Source organism: Papaver somniferum, chromosome 8 (assembly GCF_003573695.1).
Source record: "Papaver somniferum cultivar HN1 chromosome 8, ASM357369v1, whole genome shotgun sequence".
Taxonomy (NCBI): Eukaryota; Viridiplantae; Streptophyta; class Magnoliopsida; order Ranunculales; family Papaveraceae; genus Papaver; species Papaver somniferum.
Genome location: NC_039365.1, coordinates 115,235,308 through 115,251,371, shown reverse-complemented (window position 1 = coordinate 115,251,371; position 16,064 = coordinate 115,235,308).

Here is a 16,064-nt window from a genome sequence, read left to right as displayed (position 1 = left end):
TTAGTTGAGCCCTAATCAATCTCACACTGATCAAGGTACAGTTGCGCTCCTTACGTCTCTGAACCCCAGCAGGATTCTATGAACTTGATTCCCTTAGCTGATCTCACCCACAACCAAGAGTTGATACGACCCAAAGTCGAAGACTTGATAAACAAATCTGTCTCACACAGAAAAGTCTATTGGATTAGATAAATCTGTCTCCCAAAGAAATACCTATGAGTTTTGTTCCGTCTTTTGATAAATCAAGGTGCACATGAACCAATTGATAAATTGGACTTATATTCCCGAAGAACAACCTAGTATTATCAATCACCTCACAATAATCTTAATCGCATGTGAAAAAGCGTGGGTCTAACAACCTCACCCAATATTTCTCTTAGCAATCTGTATGGACTAACTCCAATATAGTTTCAAGAGAATCAACTAGACAGTCATATTCAATCTTAATAAAAAGTATATCAAAGAGTTATATCTCAATTTATCAATTCAATCCGCAATCAAAGAAATAAGAATTTGTGAGCCTGATTGAATATAACAGAAATAAATTGAACGGTACCAAATACCAATGTTCAAGCATCAATCAATTTCAATCAACAACCAAAGTTTGGATTTACCAATTGGTCTATTCAACGCAAAACCTGTGATATTTCAATTACATAACAAAATATAATGCGGAAAAGAAATAACACAGACACCAGAAGTTTTGTTAACGAGGAAACCGCAAATGCAGTAAAACCCCGGGACCTAGTTCAGATTTGAACACCACACTGTATTAAGCCGCTACAGACACTAGCCTACTCCAAACTAACTTCGGTCTGGACTATAGTTGAACCCCAACCAATATCACACTGATCCAAGGTTCAGTTATTCTCTTACGTCTTTGATCCCAGCAGGATACTACGCACCTCATTCCCGTAGCTAATCTCAACCACAACTAAGAGTTGATACGACCCAAAGTCGAAGAATTGATAAACAAATTTTTATAACACACAAAAGTATATTGAATGGATAAATATGTCTCCTACAGATATATCTACGAGTTTTTGTTCCCTCTTTTGATAAATCAAGGTGAACAGGAACCAATTGATAACCCGTACTTATATTCCCGAAGAACATCCTAGTATTATCAATCACCTCACAATAATTTTAATCGATTATCGAAACAACATATTTTGGAATCACAAACGATGAGACGAAGGTGTTTGTGACTACTTTTCTATCTTGCCTATCGGAGATATAAATCTCAAGCCAATCTTACAATCGCACTCAATCACGATAGAAAACAGCAAGATCAGATCACGCAACTACAGAGAAAATAGTTGGGTATGGCTTCACAATCCCAATGAAGTCTTTAAGTCGTTAACCGACAGGGTTTCGTGAAAAACCTAAGGTTAAAGGAGAATCGACTCTAGATTATACAACTAGTATCACACAGGAGGTGTGGGGATTAGGTTTCCTAGTTGCTAGAGTTCTCCTTTATATAGTCTCCAAATCAGGGTTTGAAATCTAAGTTACCTTCTCCAAATCAGGGTTTGAAATCAAAGTTACCTTCGTAACAAAGCATTCAATATTCACAGTTAGATGAAAACCTGAATAGATTCAAGCTAAAATCTTTCAAATGTTAGATCGAACATAGCTTGTTATACACAAATTAAATATACTTTCATTTAGGTTTGAGTAACCGTACCTAAACGTGTACACTTAGTCGGTTCAATAATAGTTAACTAATGGTTAGCCATATGAGCACTTTCATATCAACCTTATTCATCTTTACCATAACTAGTTCAAATGACTCAAATGAACTAGTTAGAGAGTTGTTCAATTACTTAGATATCATAGAAGTATACAAGACACAATTGACACAAAATTGATTTTGATTCACTTGAATCAATTCATGAACATTATAGCAACGGTTTGCAAAGATTGCATTCCTTATTATATAAATGTTTTAGTTCATGAACAAACCGATTTTAGACTGTAACCTACTTAAGTATGCAAACGGGTACGCATACCTAAGTAGCCGGACCGAGTTTGGTTACGCCAGTACACGTACGGGTACGCATACCAATTCATACTTCCAAACTCTAGCAGAAATTCACAGATGTGAAACTTCCGCCAGTATGCGTACGGGTACGCATACTTTCTCGAGTTTCCAACAATCGTCGGTATGCGTACGAGTATGCATACTTTAGGTTCCCGGTTTTGGACTTTAACACAAATTTTAGAGCACACTATGTTTATATCCAAGCATGGTTACTTGTTCTAAACTCTCATTTCAATCGTTGAAACTTTCTTAGAGGATTTTAAAATAGTTGTTATTCACAAACTATTTTCATCAAAGCGATTTTCAAATTATTGAAATAATCAATATGACTTTCATCATGAGTAAATATGAACTTGGATAAAGCGAAACCTTACCAACACATATTTTGAGAAATAGATAAGCGAGATAAAATCGGCTCGAAATAGCAAATGTGTATAATTGAAGTCAATATAGCAATACCACTTTTGTCTCAAATTGGAGATAGAGTAGATAGACTTTTGAGTGATAGATAAGTTCAAGTCTCCACATACCTTTTGTTGATTAAGTTCCACAAGTTCCCTTGAGTGGTTCTTCGTCTTCAATCGATGAACATCATGGAGTCTAAAGCTCAACTACACTTACTATCCTAATCCGAGACTTAGCTATAAGTAGACTAGAAATCAAGACTTATAATTTTGGAAACTAAACTTGACAAACAAGCTTGAGATAACAACGCTTGCGAGTTCGACCGAGCAATGCTCTAACAGTATGGTAGCGAAACAAGATATTGTGGAATCACAAACGATGAGACAAAGATGCAAAGATAATACTCAATCACGATAGCAAAAGTAAGATCAAAACATGCAACTACATAGAAAATAGTTAGGTCTGGCTTCACAATCCCAATGAATTCTTCAAGTCGTTAACCTATAGGGTTTCGTGAAAAACCTAAGGTTAAAGGAGAATCGACTCTAGTCGCAACTAATATCACACAGGAGGTGTGGGGATTAGGTTTCCCAGTTGCTAGAGTTCTCCCTTATATAGTTTCAAATCAGGGTTTGCAATCTAAGTTACCTTGGTAACAAAGCATTCAATATTCACCGTTAGATGAAAATCTGATTAGATTCAGGCTAATATCTTTCAACTGTTAGATTGAATTTAGATTGTTATACACAAATGAAATGTACCCTCATTTAGGTTTATGTAACTGTACCTAAAAGTGTACACCATGTTGGCTCAACAGTAGTTAACCGAGGTTAGCTATATGAACACTCTCATATCAACCTTATTCATCTTAACCATAACTAGTTCAAATGACTCAAATGAAACTAGTTGAAGAGTTGTTCCATTGCTATATTCTCATAGAAGTATACACCAACACAATTGAAGCAAAATCAGTTTGATTCACTCGAATCAATTCATGAATATTATAGCCACGGTTGGAAAGAATGCATTCCTTATTATATAAATGTATTTGTTCAAGTCACAATCAATTTTAGAAATTTAACCACTCAAGTATGCAAACGGGTACCATACTTGAATAGCCGGACCAAGTTTGGTTTTCGCCAGTATGTGAACGAGTACACATACCTCCAAACCCAGCAGAATTTTCCGGACATGAACCTTACGCTAGTATGCATACGGGTAAGGGTACGTGCACCTAGGTTCCCGGACTTCTCAAACCAACAGGTACGCATACGGGTATGCCTACTATGGTTCCCGGACATGGATCACATATATGGAAGAGTGCATAACATGTTTATAATCCAATGTTGGTTAAGTGTTCTAAACTCTATTTCAACCATTGAAACTTTCTTAGAGGATGACAATAGCCGTTTTCACACACTATTAGCATCAAAGCAATTTTCAAGTTATTGAAATAATCATAACAAAACATTCCAAGTCTACACCAAATGATTGTATCACACAAACCATGTAAGATGTTACTCGGTAATTTTCACATGATCATCTATTGACTTTCATCAAGAATATAAGATGAACTTGGTTGAAGCGAAAGCTTACCAACACATATTTCGAGAAATATGTAACCGAGTTAAACTCAACCTGAAATCTCAAATGTGCATAATCGAATACTATAGAGTATTACGACTTTTGTCTCGATATAGGAGATAGAGTAGAAATAGACTTTCCAAGTGATAGATGAGTATTATCCTCCACATATCTTTTGTTGATGAAGTTCCACAAGATTTCCTTAGTAGTTCTTCGTCTTCAATTGATGAGCGCCGTGAAGTCTAATGCTGAACTACACAATCTATCCTTGTCCAAGACATCACTATAAGTAGACTAGAAATCAAGACTTATAGTTTTGATCACTAACATTGACAAACAAGCAACGGTTGCGAGTTCGACCGAGCAGTGCTCTAACAATGCAATAGCGGTAGTATTTCCGGAAGCCCAAAACTTGATATGTACATGTCACGTTCAATGCAACTTATTATCCAATTTCCAACATCATTTCCAATCTAAAAAACCAAGGAAGGGTACCAAGAGGTCGAAGGAATAGGATGAACGCATTAGCAAATTAACCGTGGAAGAACGAGAGGAAGAGAAAATGTTATTTAAAACAAAGTGGAAAGAGGATGGAATAAATTTAAAATTATTTATGAAAGCATGGGACAAGATCGTTTAGTCGATAACCGAGGAAATTTATGAGGAAAACTTGAAGAAATTCGAGGATGAATGGGACACGAACTATCCAAAACCTATTGAGTATTGTAAAACATAATGGTTGGCATCGCACAAGGATAAATTTATGTTTGCATGGACATATGAATATCTAAACCTCAAGAACGAAGCGACAAGCATTGCATAGGGTTCTCACGGCCGATTAAATAAAATACTACTCGGTAGTCAAAATGGAGTTGTGTCGATCCAAGAAGCAATCCATGAATACACCAACCGTAATCTCACACGGATCAAAGATTGTATGGAATTTAGTAAACATAGATTCCCTTTGGCACATATAAAACAAAAAATTGCTTCTAAGGGGAATTATGCACAAATTTTCTAAATAGCAATAGATCACATGATGCAACAATTGCATCTAGTAGTTCTTGGAGATGGAATTGTGTGCAAGAATCTCCGAGCATTACTCTGTACAAATGGTTCCAAAAAGCAAATATTGATGCATCATTTGGAAGAAGCCCTCCACCCTTGTTTAAGGGAGGTTGATGAACCTATTAAGCAAAAGGGTATCGGTAGGCCGAGCGCCAAAGTGTCGAGGACCATCCAAAGAAAAGAGTTGAAGATACATTTGTCTAATAAAAGAAACCTTTCTAGGCACGAGCATATGGAATCCGAATTTCAAGATGAGACGGAATCCAAGAAAAGAGGTCGTCCAAGAAAGGATCAAGGTGTACCAACCACACGACAAGTGAAACCAAAGGTCTCTATGGAGTCTTCTCAAGTAAGTCAAGCCGAGGCGGTGGAAGAAGTTTCTTTGGTGGAGACCCAAACTAGCGTAGAAGTTGTTGAGCAAACGGGATCCTCGCAACAAACCCAACCAATGGAAATGGTGACTATAAAAGAGAAGTATGGTACTCTTCGTTGTCCTAGGGATCTTCAAGGAAGACCAAATCGATCCACATATACAATATACGAAGAGTATTTGGAATAACTCCCTCCACTCATTGCTCCATTTATTTTTTCCATCGACGAGGTTGAAGGGTATGTAAATTATGGGTTTCACGTTTCTACAAAAAAAATCGGTCCCTTTAATGAGGCGGTGATCGAAAATGTCACCCAATGCCAATATATAAGAAATAATATGTCCGCACAACTAATGAAGGACAAGGATTTCTACATGGGGATGATGAGGCGAGGAGATATATAAGACAAAGAAAAAGAGTTCAAATAATTACATGCGCGTGTAAAATGCCGAAAGGGATTGAAGACAATCGGATCCAATTATTGGATGAGAATGCCTATATGTGGATATCTCCTAGCAGAGTATTGAATTATGTGCGCGTGTAATTATGTACTTCTACATTTCCATTATGATATCTTATGATTAGCGTCGAGGTCGTCTTGGACTAGCCTTAAACGGATTAAACTTGTCCATCACCTTAAGGATGTTGAAATGAGCTTCGTAACGGTAGTTTGGTCCTTTCCGTCTTCACCATTCCCCGAGAGATCGCGTTATAACCTCATCATTGTTTTCACCTCTCAATCGATATTGATTCACAAGATAAGTTAAATGGATGAATTCTTCTACACGTTCGTTTATTGAACCAACTCGGCATAAAATATCACCTACATGACGGTTATCGCTATCGACGCAAACTAGGCCAAACTTAAAATTCAACCAAGAAAACTTTGACTAACAAAATAAAATATATGTATGACCTAAAATCTCCAAAAATCTCCATTTTTGCAAATATTTCACGTCTTTCTATTCATAGTTCCTATGGAGCTACATTGCAACAAATCTTCTTTTTCTCCAACATTGTTCCTTCTTAGTTATTTAGACTTCCTAGGCTTGATGAATCTGATAGGTCTGTATTTTTTGGTTGAACATGAGCTAATGATAATAACGAAGAAATTATTTTTCCACGTGATCCAGCTACTGAGCCAAATTAAAGAGTACAAAAAGTCAAAAGTCTTGATGTCTGAGTCTCGAAGTGAAGAAGCTCTTTACTAAGTGTAAAAGATCCCGACCTAATTTATGAACTTTCCGTTTATGAAGCCCCTAAATAAACCTTTATCTAACATTGAGAAGATCAGGTTTCCTCACATAATCAAATATCAACAGGATCTTACTAATTTCGTTGATAGCACATGTTTTGACAAATATCAACTTCTCAAAGGGATGGATTTCAATTCTGAAAAGAGATTTATCTCGGAAGTTTCGGATGCTAGTTATGTGAAGTTTGTTCAAAATCGAAACTGGGGGACACTTTTTGATTTTGAGTAATGTTCACTGGATGGGTAAGAATTTTCTATGCTAATATTCACAATATTGATCATAAAAAGCTTACTTTTGTCACTCTTGTTGGATTCCATATTCTCTATGTTGATCGAAAGGTGATTTCAAATATTATCAAGTATAATGAGAATCATAAACATATGATTACTGGATTTGAAATTGATCACGATACCATTTCAAGTCGTCTCACTGTAAAAAGGATTAACTGGGAAAAAGGGAGATTACCAACCAAAGATATACCTCTTTATCTGAGGATTTTCGGAAAACTTGCTAATGCATCCATCTATGCAAGTACAAGACACAAGTCTGACTGGAAAGAGAGTTTTCCGAATTCGTATACTTTGTTTTAGAATATGATAAACAACTTGATATCTGTGGTATAATCATAAATCATATGATTTAGATTTATGAAAGCTCCTCCTATCTTGTCTCAAAGCGAAACCTTGGGTATCCCTGCCTCATCACTAAACTTTGTGAATGTGGAATGGGTGACAAGTTTAGTGATATGAAGTATACTAAAGTTATAACTAAGGGAACCATAAATCAAATGATTGGAGCACAAAACAAAGGACAACTTGCTGCTTCGTCCTCCCAGGGCCTTGAAAATGAAGATCCTTTCTTCCTCCTTCTACGTCTTGGTATACAATTAAACTGTATTCAGAAACAATTGGCTTTTGGTGCTCGAAATGATCTAGAAACTTTGTAAGGCATCTTAGATATCGATACGGGTCTGGAAAGGGAAAGGATGCCAAGGATCAGGATTATAAAAGGAATGTCAAGTATGGTTCCAAGATAAGGAGTAATTCCCTCTATATCCAGAAAATAGACATCAATTTGTAGATCTATTTCGATATCTTTTATAAGGTTGTTGATGGTGGTTTTTAGTTCAGGGCTAAAATTTTAAAACCCTATATTTAATGCGCCGTCATTCTGCAAAGAAGATTGATCCATTTAAAAGTGATGAGTGCTCAGGCCTCTTTACTTACATGTGTATTAAGAAATTCAGTATATTTATACAGAATTTATCCAGAATGGTGCGTGTAGCAACAATCCCAAATATCCTGTAAATTTCTGAGTATTTATTATATGCCACGTTCCCCAGTTGAACTCTTAATACTGACATGACATGACGACTAATGCTCGCTCCGATCCGAGTAGCATGAATCTCCCGAAGTGTCAGGATTAAGATGCGTGTGGAAGTACTCAATCAGAGACACGCAAAGTTATGCTGCTCTTTGATATTAAATTAGTGATTTTTTTTGTATCAGTATGCAAAATTCACCAAAAATTGATTGATTTTGCGGCAACCCGCAAAATTCAGTTCTTTAACCTAATTTTATCAATTTGCAAAAATTAGGTTTTTTGCTCCCTGCACAATAGTTCGAACCCTATTGATCGAAATTAAACCTACGCAAACTAGGAAATTGATCCATCAGGCAAGAGCAAGATCCTGCCAAAAATCAGAAAACAAGAAATAAAGAGGAACTGCGGCAAGTAAGAGCAGCGAAAAAAGGAGGCGTGCCGACCGATTGGCTTCAGCAGGCGCCAGCTGTGGCCGGCTGGCCACGCTCCATGTTGCTGCTTGCCGACCCCCTTTCCCATCGAACAATCAGATTGCTTTAAAAGCGCCACATGCACTTTCAATTAAAAGTGGAAGTTGGTTGGTCGACACACTTAATTCCTTAAGGAATTGATCATAGGCTGCCCATGTTAGTCTCAAAATGATCAAAACTGCACGTTTTGGCCGATTTATCAAGCTTGGACACTCCCCGACGTGACCGGACAAGCGTCATCAGGCACAGCGGTGGGCCCACTAATACTTCGGCCAATTCGTTCCCTTCCAACTCGCCAACAGAGCCACTAAACGATTTCCCAAAGCTTGTTGGTCGCGCGACTTACAAAACCCTAATTTCTGTTAAGCAACATTACATTGTTGCCGCAAAACAATCTCGGTCGTCCAGTTTCGCCAGCTTAGATTCAATTTCGATCGACGAACAAAGTGCGGATACGCTCACTAGTGGCCCGACTGTAGCGCTGGCCGGTCGAATGGTCCACAACATGCCGCCAACATCAAAAACCGTTGGCCCCAAATGGGTTGGCCACACGGCTTTTAAGACCTAAATTGAATCAATGACAGCCATTAACTGCCGCAAATCATCTCGGTCGTCCAACTTCGCCAGTCGAATCGGCCGGCCTAACTCCTATTTTAGGCGTCCAACAAGATGTGGCCATGATCACCGGCCACCTCCCTTATATAATCTGCAATCGGCCTAGCCGCGGTTTGCCTATATGGACCCAAACGGTCCCCCGAAAGTGGCCAGTCACGCTGCAATTAGGAATTTTAATAAATTCAACACCAGACATTAACTGCCGCAAATCATCTCGGCCGTCTAACTTCGGTAGCCGAATTAACCGGCCTAGATCTAATTTTAGGCGACCAATAAAATGTCACCGTGATCGCCATCCATCACTTTCCTATAAGGACCGACCGGCCTGCCTTTGGCGCGCGTAAATGACTCCTGGCAGCTTCCTGGAAATGGTCGGTCATGCTCCTTTTAAGACATTAGGCTCCGTGACTAACTTAAACAAACCTTACACAACGATGCTTCACGAGCATCGATTATTTTTGAGTTGCTTGCTTAAAAGCGATACTTTATATGCATTGATTATAAACGATGTTTTATAAATATCGATTTCAAAAATAATTTAATTATTTGACTTAAAAGCATTGCATGCTATTTCTTGCGGCAAGTCTCATGATTTGACTCGCAACATATGACCACCAGCCGCCTGGCTTGCGCGTGATTGGTCAAATTAACTAGGTATTGCAAACAAGACCCACTCATCAACCTGCTACATATTTTTCATGAAAATACTCGAGACATCAAACATGTCACAAACTGGGGGATGTTCATCAGAGTATTCGTCTGGCGGTTTACAGCGTGCAGTGTGCAACACGCCCATTACAAGAAAGTGTCAGGAAAGGCGGGCATTTAGTGATGATAGATAAGTAGTAGGACGAAACCACCCAGTCTTCCCCTCATAGTGGAGACGTGGTTTTCACCATCCTGCACGATCCCACTCCTCCATCACTCAACTATTCCCGATTCTTATGAGATCAAGGTGCGTGCAACTATGACTGATATTAATAGGTTTTCAACTTATTTAAACCAACAACGGTTATCATACACAAGTATCCAGAAAGACACCAAAGAACTCATAGCTTGCATCCCGCAGGCGAGTTCCACATTATGATACAAGTCATAAAATAACCACACCTTCAGAGTTAACTATTCTGATCTCAACACCTTATTCGCTTCCCTCCCTAAGATCAACCCTTCTCCTTCATTTTGTAACTTAAGCAAGACTGGAATGGCCATTTCTTGGTTTAGGCCAGTGATAGACACATTTTTGTGTCTAATTTGTCCTCAATGTTCTGTATTGTTGGTACTCGATTTCGTACTTATTATGGTATTTTATGTGTTTGTAGGTATTTTTGGGAAATAAACATTTTTGGAAAATTCGGCTCGAAAAGTTGCTCGGGGCACCCCGGGAAAAGTACTAAAGGCACCCTCATTTCGGATAAGGGCCACCCCAGGGCACCCCTGCTGTTAAAGGTGCCCCTTCTCTGGATAGGTGGCACCCCCTTCTTCTTCATTTGAAAATCATTTTCGGCGGGAAATATTTCATCACCACTGCACGAGATTTTGGGAAAGATTTCTGAGAGATTTTCATGGATATTATGCTGTGATTATGTTGTCACTTAATCAATAGGTCGCAGGACGTGTTTCTGGAAGGAAAACAAGGAATCAAATATTCCCATGAATGGTTGTTGCGTTAAACAGGGTAACAAATATTCTCGGATTACGCTTGAGTTATAAGAGCATATTACGTGGGATTTAAGAGGATATATTCTCTGAAAATTTGTTTCTATCCAATCCAGAGAGAGTTTGAAAAGTTCCGGACAACTCGGACGTGTATAATAGAGGAAAGGAGAATAAAATCTTTTAAACTTGAATAGGATATTTTCTGGTCTTTACTCAAGAGATTGATGGTCCTGTGGTGTATTTATAGCTGAGTTTGGAGTCAGATAAGGGGATGGAGCGTTAGGGGGAAAAAAAGAATGGAGAGAAATCAAGTTTGAGAAACTTGCTGCTTCTGCTACTGCCATTGATGAAAACGAAGAACATAAGACGCCTGTAGACAGTCGTTCATGCTACAGTGACAGTGACACATTAGTTGTATCGTTCTTTGTAACAGTTAGCTTGTAACAGGCATAATTGTTACAAACCCGGTTTTTCATCATTTGTAAACCATTTTTGAGCATAAATAAATTCTTTGACAGGGTTTTCAACATGATGAGATAGACCCCATCGCTGGGGCGACGTACGAAGCTGATTTTCATTATGTGGTAAATTTAATTAATTCCTTATTTACTTTTTGCACCGATTATAAATGATTTATGATTTCTATTAATCAATTGTTATCTTGTTTGATAGTGTATTCTTAGTCTTAGGTGCTTTTGATACACTATGCTTGTAATTTGCAACTGATGTTTTACGAAATCTATTTTGGCAAAAAATAGAGTTAATATTTCTTGTGGTTGGAGCTATAATTGCCTAGGATTAATTTCTGAACCACTTGAATATGAAAAACAATGAAATCCCGAGTCCCAGTGAATTCTTCATCCCGTGACATGTTTTGTATAAAATTTCTTATTTTTATATTTAAGCCTAGAGTCAGTCTCAACTAAGTCCGAGTGAACGACAACTCTATTTGCCACTATCAAAAATTTCATCATTTTGGCGCCGCCGACGCGGATTTCTTTATAGATTTGTTTTTAGGTTTTATTTTATTTGTTCTTTTTTACGCGTTTTGGTATTTTTTGTTTGCTTTCAGATTTGGAGCTAAGCTAAAGGAAAAAGAGAAAGTGCTGAAAAGAAAGGAAAAGCCCAAAAAGGAAAGAAAAGAGAAATCCAAAAGAAGTGAAGAAGAAGATTTTGTAAATAATTTTATTTTTATTTTTATTTTTTTAGAAACTGTAATTAAGGTTTTTATTTTTGTAATATGTTTTTTTTGGATATTTTTTTTTCTTTTCTTTTGGACATTGAACATTAGAATTTTATTTTTAAAACCCTAAGGAAGGGTTAGTTTAAATATAAACTGCACAGGGAAGGACGACGATTACGATATCGCCTCGGCCCCTCGGGTTCGTGCACTAACATTGGAGTTGGTGGCCCGAGTCGACTTCAACGGTTCATCCCCCGTATGGAACGGGAGGTAATAATTCTAAACACACGCGAACCCCCTATCAGCGGGTTTACTGGATGATTTTGTATGCATATATGTTGAGGACTTGAAATCGGATTTAATTTTCTAGTAAAGGGCAAGGCCTGGCCAAATCAAGATAAGGACTCGGATTTCATCACGGTTTCCTTCTAGCCCGCCTTAGGAACACGTAACCTACGCGAACCTAATCCTTAAAATTTGGACTAGAACGAGACCGATAGGGTAACGAGCTTATTAGGAAAGTCGTTCGAAAAATATTGGTTACTTTTTTGAGCATACTTTGAAGTTCATGATGGTTTCTGTGAGTTGAATACGCCGCCTTGTAACGCCAGTGAGGCCTTGGGTATCAAAGCTCCACTGAGCTTCCCTTGTCTATATTCAACTTACTTTAACTCGGATTGATTCTAGAGAGGTTTTCTCAGATTGTAACGAATTCCTTTTCGAAAGAATAGAAGTTAGTCTAGAAACAATCTAAGTGGAGCCATCATGCTTTTTGTTTGCTAGATAAAATAGGCTTGTTATGGTCGAGTCAGCCTTGTTTGTGCTTGTTTAGAATTCCCTTGCAGTTAGGATGTCGAACTGGTATAGCCAATACAATGATTATCCAATTGAACAACATGGACATTACTATTTTTATGATCATAGTGTGAATAGTGGTTGGGAACGCCAACCTTTTCAAGGTTTTGGGTCATACCATGGTGAGCCCAATTACTATCCACACGCGCATCGGTCATACGGGAAAGAATATTATAATACTAGTTATTCGTCTTTAGAGGATACAATCAAACTATTGAAAAGTAGTCCTTTTTATGATCCTTCAATTCCTATTCCTTTTCTAGAAGAGTCTCTCAGGAATTTAGCTGAGTCATCACGTAAGTTAGCTGAATCGACATACAAGTTAGATGAGGCGAACAACGTAGTTATGGACGAAAGAACTGCAGCAACGACTGAATCTTCTTTGGAAGATATCCTCAATAGGTTAAGTGAAAACTTAGATCCAACACTTAGGGAGATTTATTTAGAAGAGACCCTTGAGAGGATAGTTGAGTCGACACGTAGACTTGAGTTAAAGACGAACGAAAGTATTGCTCGAAATGACTTGAATTTCCAATATAGTGTATCCAATAATATTCTTGAAAATGAGGATAGTTATTTGCATAATCAAGATATCGAGGTTAGAATTGGTGACACTCCTTGTGTAGATGAGGTTCAGCCATTTCCATGTTATGATAAATGATGAGTATGATGTGGACAATGTTGATGAAGAATCTGAAGTATTTAGGCATGGTGATCAGGAATTTGTTGCTCCTATTGAGCTTGATAATGATAATGATATTTTTGGTTCAAATCCCGATAATTTTAATTATATCCACCTATTCAAAAGGACGGGTATTTGACTAGAGATAATACCGTTTTAGACGAAGTTGTACTTCCTTTTGATTACGAAGCCAATGATGGTTTAGAGGAACTAGTTTATCCTGAGAATATTTTTTTCGAGTCTACAAATTTAGAAACTCTACTCTTAGAAGAAAATGAACTCGTAGAGATGAGTGAGGATGAACCTGACTTAGAAGAATCAATTGACCATTTCCAGGAATCTGATGACCTAGAAATTAGGGAAGTTGTGACTAGTCTTTCTAGAGACACTGAAAACTCTAAGTTTGGGGTTGATCATCATTCTCCATGTGCTTTAACTCTTAGAAAGGTCCCTCACTTGGGAATTGACATATGTGCCTCAACCATTTTACAAGATTATCTTCATATGCGTTTTCCCGAACCTAATAATGTCCAGGAAGAAGTTCAGTTGTTAGAAACCCATCCTCTGGTTGATGTGGTTTACCCAGGCTATGATACCCAAATTGATTTTGTTTTCCCACCAAAAACTTTTATTCCAATTGTGGGAACGTTTGAATTTGAAATGTGTCAGTTATTGAGTTTTGAGACTAAACCTAATTACTTTAGGAGATTAGGGTCGACACATTTGTTTAAGGAACACCACCACTCTCATTGTGGTCAGATGTGTGAATCAAATCTGATTGACTTAGAGGATCCCCAGTTATACAGGTTATTATTATGTGCTTTTAAGTTTGTATTTGAGTTTTTCCAGACTCTAGAACCTGAACATTCGGATCTAACTTATGAGGAAATGCAACCCATGGAAATATTTTATCTAGACCCTGTTATAGAACCTGAACCTGAACCACAACTAGATGTAGTTGTCTTAAAAAGGAAACTAGACAAGGTTGTGCTTTATTTGTTAATTTTCTTGGCATGTTGCAGATTCATTTTACTTGTGATAGCTCTATTTGGTTTTCGTGATCCGCAGTTATTCCGGCTATTACTTTATGATTCTACAAGGTGATTAATTCCTTCCGATGTCTGGCTGAAGACTTTAAACTTAGCACTTCTTGGGAGGTAACCGAATCTCATGCGACACGGTAATATCTTTCCTTAGCTCTTTTGCTTCGAGTGGTAACAGTTTCTCCTTGTTCATGCTTTTAATTTTATCTTTAGAACATTGAGGACAATGTTAGATTTAAGTCTGGGGGTATGGGAGAACTTTTTAGTTGCAATAAATAAACTCCAAAGTCTAGAAATTTATGCTTATTAAGGTTGGCACTAACCAATCTAAGTGGATGGGAACATCTTGGTTGTAGGAGTTGAGGAACCAATCTGATTAGATGGAAACATTGTCTATTCATAAAACACAGAGTTCAGGTGTTAGAATTAAAAAAAAAAAACATGGTAGTTTCGCCACATCTCGTTGAATCCTAATCCTTCTGTTTTTACTTTTTTTAAGTGACTTGGTGGGGCACACGATTCAAGTTGTTACCTTTTCTAGGGTGAATTAGGGTGATTGAGATACCAAAAGAAAAAAATTGAGACCAGACCATCAGACCAACCGGAATAAATTCAATAAAGTCGACCACTGGTGCCCTTGTATATGCCAGTTGTATTGACCTAGAGTTAGGTTTATCGACCACTGGTCCCCTTGTATATGCCAATTGTGTTGATATTAGTCAGACCGGTATCTCAGTCCATTAGGATAGGTTCATCTTGGCAGAGGCCTTCAGACAGATATGGGAAACACCGTTCACTTTAAACCATCTACTTTTCTCTTTATCCATATTCTTAATATTTCCATGTTATTGGTTGACTCAGGTTATGATGTCCAAAAACTATCTGAGTTGAGCTCTGTCACTTATATATGAATTTTAGTATGCTGAGTGCAAACTCGTGTACAACAGATGGAATTTCGCATCAGGGTACTTCCTCCTATAGTCAATGAGAGTATGCCAACCAAGGAGATTCTTTAGTGCCTTCCAAGGTTTTGGGTATATAGCTAGGGTCTGGAGTAAAGGTTTTGTGGGTACACCTCTGGTAAACCCTCTCGATAGGGCTGTCAATGGGTACCCATTACCCGGACCCGGAACCGGACCGGGTATATTTGGTTCCGGTTCCGGGTCCTAAAGTTGGACCCATTAGCTACTTAGGACCCGGCGGGTAATTACCCGATTGGACCCGAATTTAAACGGGTCCAAACGGGTAATACCCGTTGGGTACCCGCGGGTATCGGGTACCCGTTTATTCATTCTTTTATTCATGTTTTTAGAAAAATTACAAGTATTTTTGCTAGTTTTAGCTTTGATATTTTACTCATTTAAATTTTTTCTCTTACATTTAACCTTTATTTAGTACATTAATAAGAAATAATAATAAATTTTTATAAAAATTACTTAAATCCAAGACAAAAAGAGAAATATATTAAGTTTTTGAGGTTTTTTAAATAGTTTTATTAAGACCCAA